Source organism: Lutra lutra, chromosome 2 (genome assembly GCF_902655055.1).
Source record: "Lutra lutra chromosome 2, mLutLut1.2, whole genome shotgun sequence".
NCBI classification, from domain to species: Eukaryota; Metazoa; Chordata; class Mammalia; order Carnivora; family Mustelidae; genus Lutra; species Lutra lutra.
In genome coordinates, this window is record NC_062279.1 from 57967240 (window position 1) to 57977722 (window position 10483).

Consider the following 10483-nt stretch of genomic DNA (forward strand, 5'->3'; position numbering starts at 1 on the left):
TTTTCCACTTAGACATTGATTGCCCGAAGCTTACACTTTGTTTTACAGGTCAAAGCCACCAGTATGAACTCAGAAATTAGCATGACTTGTGGTCAGTTTTACATCCTGGTGTATGGGCGGGGGGGATCTGAGGCTTGGGGCTTGATTTCACACATACTGGAGCAGATATTCCTGGTTGCCTTTCTGGTACTCATTCTTCTATCCTTCCTTACTAAACAGCACCCTTAATTTTATTCTAGGGGGCAACGTGTTCTGCTAAAAGGCTCCAGGTCTCAGCCTTCCTCCCAGCTCAAGGTAGCCAGTGAGAATCAAGCTGCTAGTCATCGGGTGGGGCTTCCAGGAAAGCTCTTCTAAAGGGGGCCAATTCCATTAGAAGGAGCCCTTTCTTTGTCCTCCGACCTGCCTGCCGGGAATAAGACTGTGATGGCTGGAGCTCTAGTAGCTCTCTTGGTCATGAGACAACTTTGAGGATGAAAGCCATGAACGAAAGATGATGAAGCATAAAGACAGGATGATTCTGGGTCCCTCATAAGTATGCAGGTGCCACGCCATTCCTGGATTTCTGACCTCCAACTTTTTTTTTTTTTAGAGAAACCTCAGGTATCTATTTCAAATATCAGCCAGGGTTCAGTTAGCTTTTGCTTCCTAACAAGCCACACCAAAGCCAGGGGCTTGAACAGCAAATCCTTTATTTGGCTCATGACATTGCAAATGGGCAATTTAGGTTGGGGTCAGCAGGCTGATTCTTTTGGCTCCGTTTGGCTTCCCCGTGAATCTGCAGTCAGCTGGGGGCACTTTGGTTCTCCATGTGTCTTATCCCTCACCTTCACGTGTCTCTCGTATCCCTTCAACAGGCTGGTCTGCATGGTCTCATAGCCAGGCCGAGGTGCAAACCCAAGCAAGCACAATCAAGCAAGGAGACAAGGTAGTATCCCTTAAGACCCAAGCTCAGAGCTGGCGCCCCATTGCTTTTGCTGCATTTACTGGCTCAAAGTGGTCCCAAGGACAGTCCAGACCCAAATTGGGTGGAGACTACAGAGTTACAGAACCAAGGGGGTGGCTACACAGGGGCTGTTTGCTGGAGCCATTGATAACTTTCCTATTGTTTTCAAGATTTTATTTGAGAGAGAGAGTGGGAGAGAGCGGGTACGAGCTGGGGGGAGGGGCAGAGGGAGAGGGAGCAGCAGACTCTCTGCTGAGCAGGGAGCCTGACACGGGGGCTCCATCCCAGGACTCTGGGATCATGACCTGAGCCAGGCAGATGCTTAAATGATTGAGCCACCCAGGTGCCTCTGAGCCATTGATAACTTTAATCTACCATGTTTTGTTTAAGCCACTGATTTTGATTTTTTGTTACATCCAGTAAGGAAATCATCTTAAATGATATACCTGCCTTTGAGCACCTCGTCATTCCCACAGTTTTGGTAGCCAAGTGCTTTTCTCCCTGTGCAACTAAGGGAAAGGAAAAGCAAGGGCTAAAAGCCACCACTTCTCTGAACTTTTTTTTTGTCATTTGCCAAACGACTTGGGAGTTCTCTTTGGGTTAAATGAAGCCACATATTCTGATAGGCTGTCTCCTATAAGGCATGGAGGGGAAGGGCAGGGACGAGTCTAGGAAGGGACTTTACAACCATTGCTGTGTGGGGGCATAAGAACCTTGCCTCTCAGAAAAGCCAGAGCAAATTAGAAAGGGTGCAAACCACATGGTCCTCACAGTCAGGTAAAGGTTTTTGCCGGGCACTTTGCCCCCAATCATGGCCCCTCCAGGTCCGTGGGCTTCCCTTGGGTGTGATAACTGGTCCTAGAGAAGCGAGCTGCCCTGTGTTCTTCTGACAGTATACATTCATTAAAATCGTTGGAGAGGAAAGGTGATGTAGCCTATCTCTAGTGATCAGCAGGCCACGGTCGTTCCGTTCTGCTCATGCCGGCTTGCTGTCCTCTTGCAGGAGAGACACCCACGCTAAGGTGGCTGCAAGAATTAGACTCCATTCCATTCAGATGGGTAAGTTATTTTTAAAGATTTTTTTAACTTATTTATTCGACAGAGATCAGAAGTAGGCAGAGAGGCAGGCAGAGAGAGAGGGGGAAGCAGGCTCCCCGCAGAGCAGAGAGCCCGATGCGAGGCTCGATCCCAGGACCCTGAGATCATGACCTGAGCCGAAGGCAGAGGCTTAACCCACTGAGCCACCCAAGTGCCCCCAGATGGGTAAGTTTTGAGGTTGCTTTAGGGGCTTTTAAAACAGCCACCTGAAAATTTCAGTAGAGGGAGTATAAGGGGAAGACGGCAGTCGTAGCTGGGCTCCCACGCTGAACTCCTGGAACCTCCACCCACCCAGCAATTCTCCCCTCTCAAAGTAAAGAGCCTCTCACCATCAGGTGTTTGGCTGCTCAGAATCCCCTGATTAATTATAGTACCTGTAGCCAGTTGGTCTCCTTAGTAACCATGCGAGCAGGGTCCCAGCTGGGAAAGCGGCATCTTATTTCCCTCTTCACATTTTAAAACGCCGCCAATCTGAACACAAAAAGACTTTTAATTAATTAATTACTTTTTTTTAAAGAGAAAAACAGTGTCCCCATTGCTACGAGAACTTTCAAGTATTTATGTTTTCTTTTTTCTAAAGGACAGTGGACACACAATGTTACATTAGTTTCACCTGTACAACATGTGATTGGACAGCTCTGTAGGTTACGCTGCGCTCACAAGTGTCGCTGGCATCTGTCACCACACAGCGCTATTACAATACCATTGACAATAGTCAATAGTGTAACTGGAAGCTTGTGCCTCCTACTCCCCTTCACCCATTTTGCCAATCCCCCATAAACCCCACACCCCTCTGGCAACCACCAGTTTGTTCCCTGTATTTATAGCTCGGTTTCTGCTTTTTAAAGTCTATTCCTTTGTTTTTTTAGATTCCACTTATAAGTGAAATCATACAGTATTTGTCTTTGTCTGGCTTATTTCACTTAGCATAATGCCCTCTAGTTCCAGCCACGTTGTTGCAAATGGCAAGATCTCATTGTTTTTTTGTGGCTGGGTAATATTCTATTGTATATAAATCCCACATCTTCTTTAACCATTCATCTATGGATGGACACTTGGGTTGCTTCCGTATCTTGGCTATGGTAAATAATGCTGCAACAAACATAGGGTGCATATGTATTTTTTAATTAGTGTTTTTGTTTTCTTTGGGTAAAATACCCAGTAGTGGAATTACTGGATCATAGGGTAATCCTATTTTTAATTTTCTGAGGAAAATTAAATCTCCATAGTGGCTACACCAGTTTACATTCCCACCAATGTGGGTTCCTTCTTCTTCACATCCTCACTAACCCTTGTTATTTCTCTTTTTGATTCTCTTTTTACAGTCTCATAAGTGTAAGGTATTATCTCATTGTGATTTTGAATGCATTTCCCTGATGATTAGTGATAGTGAGCATCTTTTCATGTGTCTGTTGGACATCAGCCTTCTTTGGAAACTGTCTATTCAGGTTCTCTGTCTATTTTTAATTGGATTATTATTATTATTATTATTTTTTTTGGTGTTTGTTGTATAAGTTCTTTATATACTTTGGATACTAACCCCTTATTGAATATACTTTAGCAACTCATTCAATAGGTTGCCTTTTCATTTGTTGATGATTTCCTCTGTTGTGCAAAAGCTTTGTATTTTGGTGTATTTTTGGGGGCTGGTTTACATTTGCTTTTGTTTCTTTTCTCTTTGGAGATATATCTAGAAAAATGTTGCTATGGACAAATGGATTTTTGTTTGCTTATTTATTTATTTAATACATAGTGGGCATTTTATACATAGTTGGATTTGATTCATTAATATATATATATATTTTTATAAACATATAATGTATTTTTAGCCTCAGGGGTACAGGTCTGTGAATCGCCAGGTTTATACACTTCACAGCACTCACCAGAGCACATACCCTCCCCAATGTCCATAATGGACAAATGGATTTTTAAAATTTATTTATTTGAGAGAGGGGTGGGAGGAGTAGAAGGAGAGGAGAGAGAAACTCAAGCAGACTCCGTGCCGAGCATGTAGCCCAACATGGGGCTCAGTCTCACAACCCTGAGGTCACAACCCGAGCCAAAACCAAGAGTTGGATGCTTCACCGACTGCACCAGGTGTCCAGGTGCCCCTGGACAAATGGATTTTTAAAATGAAGAAGCACTCATATTTCTCCACAACTTTGCTTCCAATCATGAATGGGCTTTTGAGCTATTGACGGAAAGTTGAATTTTAGTGATCAGTAAGATAAGTTTTAAATGAAGAGTTAGTAAATATAATTTCAAGGCAAACAACCAATTATAACCTTCACAGGCATAGGTTGGGCTACTCAGATATCCAGCCGAGTGCTGTGCTAGGTGAGGTGAGAGTGAGGGAAGGGCCTGGATGTCCTTGCCTTGAGAGGTGTCCTGGGGGACAAGCCAGGCTAATGAATGGTGGCCTGGACAGCATATACTATTGTAGTCCAGACAGCTTAGGAATTAGAAAGCACACAATATGGTACTAATTGTAGATTAGATTGGAAGTTAAATAGACATTCAAGTGAAAAGGAGAAGATGCCATGTTGTTTATCTTCTGTTTTGAAGGAAACGTTAATTAAGATGTCAAGGGTTCCTAGCAGGATCTGAGTGGGCAGGAAAGCGACAGCAGGGCTTCAATAAGACTGAGTATGAGCATTAGGGGGGATAGCTGTCCGCTGGGGCTGCCACTGCAAAGTGCTATGGACTGGAGTGGGGGTGGGGGCTTCAGCAATAGGCATTTATTTTTTCACAGTTCTGGAAGCTGGAAATCTAAAATCAAGTTGTCTGCAGGGTTGGTTCCTCCCGAGGCCTCTCTCTTCAGCTTGCAGGTGGCTGTTTTCTCCCTGTGTCCCCCATGGTCTTCCCTCTGTGTGTGTCTGTGTCCTAATGTCCTCTTCTTACAAGGGCACCAGCCCTATTGGATTAGGGCCCATCCTAGTGACTTTATTTAACTTTAATCACCCCTAGAAAAACCTGATCTCCAACTACGGTCACATTCTGAATACTGGGGGTTAGGATTTCAATATATGATCTTTTTTTTTTTTTTTTTTTTTTTTGGTGGGGAGAGCCTGATTCAACATCTAACAGTGGGAGGGGGTGGGATGGGAAATGATAATGTGCCCATCAGATAGTGAGGATAAAAATCCAGAAAGGGAACTAAAGATCACTATGGTTTGGTGGGTGACTAGTGAGCACAGTGGGCTCCTTCCATCCTCTAGCCCCCAGGCCCAGACACTGGTATCCCTAGACACCAAGCCCATAGTGTCTGTCTTGCTTTGCCATGTCACAGTGTGCCTGGAACACCCAGGTGGTTTTCATGGCTATGTTTCAAGAGTCCAAGCACCACTGGCACGTGTATCCCAACACTTGAGATGTGAAGAGCAGAACAGATTCAGACATGCCACGCTCAGAGTAAGAAGGCATCTAGCCACTTCAGACACTTTGGATCATGGTTCCTGAAAAGGGTGTAGGACTGTGCAGGTTTTCCTTTGGGGTCAGCATCTGAAGGCCAGGGGATGGCTCCAATATCCTTATGTTCTGTAACTCCCCATAAAGAAGCGGATGTTCTACATTGTGGGCACAAACCCCTCTCCAGCTTGTTTCTCTCCTGGACTGATTAGGCATGAGTTTCGCATATGAGCCCATTTCCTTCCACAGCTCCACCTGGTGTGGGAACTCTTAGGTCCCCCTCCAACCCAAATCTCCCCTTGAGCTTTGGATGCCATATTTCTAGTACTTTCAGGAGGTTGGTACTCAGATATCACCTTGGTGCCCCTAAGGATACTATCATATCTCCATTAACTAGTCCCTGCCCAGTTTTCCAGGGTCAGCAACAACATTCTCCCAGCAGCCCAGTGTTATAACCTGAGTGGTCTTCCCTCCTGCTCTTTCTCCATCCTTTGTATTCAGGGTATTATTGAGTGTAACCATGTCATCTTTACTGCTATTTGTCAGAGTCGCAGCTCTCCTTCTCTCTTCAATCTATCCTGTATACAGCAGCTCGCATAGTATTTTCTGAATGGTTTTTCATTTTGCTTCAATCCCTTGATTTAAAATTCTAATTTAAAGGCAAAGAGTGGTAGGGTTGGAAGATAGTGGGGGGAGGCACCGCACAGCTCCTTCGACTCTAAAGACCTGGGTTTGAGTCCTGGCTTAGTCCCTTCCCTGCCATTATATTATGACTTTGGCCAAGTCACGCCTGCTTCCAAGACCTTGTACTCTTATTCTTTAAACTGGGCATAGTGATACCTAACAACAGTGCTGTGAAATTTATACAGTTAATTGAAATGAAGAGACTTTGAAAACTCTAAGTTACTTCACAAATACAAAATATAATGATTACCCCTCCAGACTGTCTCAAGTACAACTACCTCTTTTTTTTTAAAAAAGTTTTATTTATCTGAGAGAGAGAGAGAGAGGGTGTGTGTGAGCAGGGAAGGGAGTAGAGAGAGAATCCTCAAATAGACTCCCCACTGAGTGCAGAGCCGAATCCCCCAACTCCAGTTCAATCCCAGGACCCTGAGGTTGTGACCTGAGCCAAAACCAAGAGCCAGCCACTGGACACTCACCAATGAGCCACCCAGGTGCCCCTCAAATACCACTAGCTCTTATAACTAGTTAAAAATTGACCTTTTCGGGGCGTCTGGGTGGCTCAGTGGGTTAAAGCCTCTGCCTTCGGCTCAGGTCATGATTCCAGGGTCCTGGGATCCAGCCCCGCATCGGGCTTTCTGCTCAGCGGGGAGCCTGCTTCCTCCTCTCTCTCTGCCTGCCTCTCTGCCTACTTGTGATCTCTGTCTGTCAAATAAATAAATAAAATCTTAAAAAAAAAAATTGGCCTTTTCCTTTCTTGAACTTCACTTCCATAGCGCTTTTCTGGACAGTTGCTTATATTCAGATTTGCTGTTTGTGTTGTGACTCCCCCCGCCACCACAGTTCTCTGGTGAGGTGAGGTTGGAGGGGTGGCGGCGGTGGGTCACATCTTGCCTCTCCAGGAGGACTGTAAACCACCCAAGGGAAGCAAGTTATATTCTCTTCTATTTCTCTCTGATTGAGCACAGTGCCAAGCACTCTGAGCTCAACCCGTCCCACACACCAGTGGTTGAGCACCAGTTCCTTGTTGATACACACAAGGGACAGGGGTCTTAGACAAGAGACTGAATGACGTAGAATAAAAATCCCAGCACTCAAAGAGCTCACAGTCTAGCTTGGAAGATGAGCTGCAGGAACTAAAAAGGATATAGAGTTGACCCTTGAACAACACGGGGGGTAGGGGTGCCAACCGTCCCCCTTCATGGAATTGAAAATCCACAGGTAACTTCCAACTCTATCAAAACTACTGATCGCCTCCTGTTGACCAGAAGCCTTACTAATAGCATAAACAGCACATATTTTATGTGTGATATGGATTACATATGGTATTCCTTTCAATAGAGTAAGCTATAGGAAAAGGAACTATTTTTAAGAAAATCATAAAGAAGAGAAAAATATATTTATGGTACTGTACTGTAAAAAAAAAAAAAACCCGCATATAAGTGGACCTATGTATAAGTGGACCTGCACAGTTCAAATCTGTATTGTTCCAGGGTGAACTGTATAAGGCTGTAACAGTGTCGGCAAAAGCCACGTGGGCATTGAAGTGTGATGGACGCCCTGCTGGCTGGAATGGCATGAGAGCCCTGGCCACCAGGGAAGATTTGAGCTGCGCTTTGAAAGATGGCTGATGTCCGGATAGGTGGAGACGGGGGAATATAGGAGACGGTGGGCAGGCTGGGAGGACTGGAGCCAGGGAGTCTTCTTTGTAGAAGCAGGGGAAGGGGCTGCACATGCAGACTGGGAAAGACAGCAGAAGGCCTTGAATGGTGGCCTCAATAACTGGTACCTTGACAGTCAGAAAAGATTGAAGATTTTTGCACAAGGGGTGATATGCTCAGGGCAGTCTTTTGGGAGTATGAAGCTAGGGCTGGCACTAGATACTTTGTGATCAGAGAAAGCAGGAGAGTATCTCTCTGAGTAGGTGTTCGTCCGGCTCCATGTGGCTGGTTCTGTGTGGATGACTGCAGCCTCAGAGTCCCACTTGAAATAGTCAAGCAATCACACTGAAAACTTCCTATTTTTTTTTAAGCAAATAATGCCACATGAAAATCTCCCAGTCTCTTGACATTTCCAGTTTCTAGACCAACTCACCTCTCTCTTCACCACCACTATCAGAGCCCTAAGGGTCAGGCACAGTCTGAGCCTGTGCCTATTGGAGAAGGGCCCGTTCTTCCTCCCTCTCTCCAAAGAGTTCCTGGCTTAAGGGTTGTAGAATGCCATTTCATGAAATTGTGTTGTTGTTCAGGCAAGATGACTATCTTTCCAAAGCCATTACATGGCTCTGGAAGGGGAAAACACAAAACAGATTTTTTTTTGAGAAAGAAAATTATTTTAGTCCTTTGTAAAATAAAATAATGGATCTCCAAGTCCAATTTTTCTGCATCAGTTAAAAGACATTTCCTAAGAACCTTGTTGTAACCTCTCCCTCCTGCATGCCCTCTGCCCACCCTGGGTCTCTGCTGGCCACACACTCACACACACACACACAGCTGGTACGTCCATCTCTGTCTGCCATCATTACAATCAAAGAGCTTTTGCCAGCACCCACATGAGCTGGTGTCATTAGAATTGCTTGCAAATTATATCTTGTTGAATCACAAGAGCGCAGTGCCTAAAAAAAATCCAAAGCCCCTTGGTCGCTTAGGATAATGAAATTGTTTCTCTGAGGGAAAGGTAGGTGATTAACCTCTTGTGTCACATAATAACATAACTGAGAGCAGATTGCCAGGAGAGGAACGTTTTCAGAAGCTAACCGCTGCTTGCCAAACCTTGACTCTGCCTTCTTTTGTCACGTTGCCCACCAATGTGAGAGTTATCCAGGCCAAGGCCCCAGGAGTTCAGGCTCCTATCCTAATGACAGATAAGACTAAATGAGAATGGGACTCCCCCCTGAGGTAGCACATCTGTATTCCAGGCTGCCATGCGGCCTCCGTGGGGCTGCATCCAGGACCTGAATGTTTTATTGAGGCATTAATAGTGAATTTTCTGCTTGGATTCCTTGCTGCTTGGAGACAAAAGGCACCAGAGGGCTCTGAGTCAGAGCTCAGGGTTGGGGTGGAAACCTGCTTATTTGCATTCCATAGCTTTGTGTGTATGCAGTTTAAACACACATGGACCATCCCCTCCCTGCCAGCATAACTGTACATATATTCTGGTTCATTCATTCAACAAACATGGACTCAGGGGCAGGCGCTATGCTAGGAGCTGGGCACTGAGGAGACTGAGATGGGATCCTGGCTGCAGGATCCCTTGAAGCTTGAAAAAGGCATTTAGGATTAACGCAAAGCAGTATATGTGCCAAATATTCATAGATTGCAGAGGGTTTTAACTTAATAAACAGAATATTCAGAGGAGAGAAGTCAAAGGAAGGCCAGATGATTACAACTAGATAAATGATATAGATACGGATTGGAGGAAAGAAGAAGGAAATCATTGATATGGTAATTTTTCCTTCCTTTCAAAATTTTGTTTCATGCTGTTACAGTAACATTTACATAGTAAAATGGGAAGAAAATACTTAAGGTTAGGTGAGAAGACCTTCAAGATCTATCCAGAGTCTTTGCAAGCAACACAGCATCCTCTCATACTGAAATGTTTGCTAAATGAATGTTTCATCACACAAACAATGATCTTAATCATTTCCAGAGATGGAAAGATAACTTATGGAATAGAAAGTGGTATTTTCCCCCAAAATGAACATTGTCATTTTTCTGACTCCATAAGAAAAGTGTGTTAAAAAAATAGACTATACCCAAAAAAAGCATAAAAATGAAAGTAAAAATACATCCAGAAACCCACATAGATATAAGTCAACTGATCTTTGACAAAGAAGCAAAGGCAATACAATGGAACAAAGATAGTCTTTTCAACAAACAGTGTTGGAACAACTTGACATCTGCACGCAAAAAATAAATGCAGACATAGACCTTACACCCTTCACAAAAATTAACTCAAAATCCATCGTAGACCTAAATGTAAAACACAAAACCATAAAACTCCAAGAAAATAACATAGGAGAAAACTTTGATGACCTTCAATATGTAGATGACATTTTAGCTATGGTACAAAGGAACAGTCCATGAAAGAAAGAACTGGTAAGCTGGACTTCATTACAATTAAAAGTTTATTTTCTTCAAAAGACAATGTCAAGAGAATGAGAAAAAAAGCAACAGACTGGAAGAAAATATTTGCAAAAGACATATTTGATAAAGGACTACTACCTGTAACGTATGAAGAACTCTTAAAACTCAACAATAAGGTAACAAACAACCTGATTACAAAATGAGCCAAAGACTTCAATAGATACCTCACCAAGATATATAGATGGCAAACAAGCACATGAAAAGATGT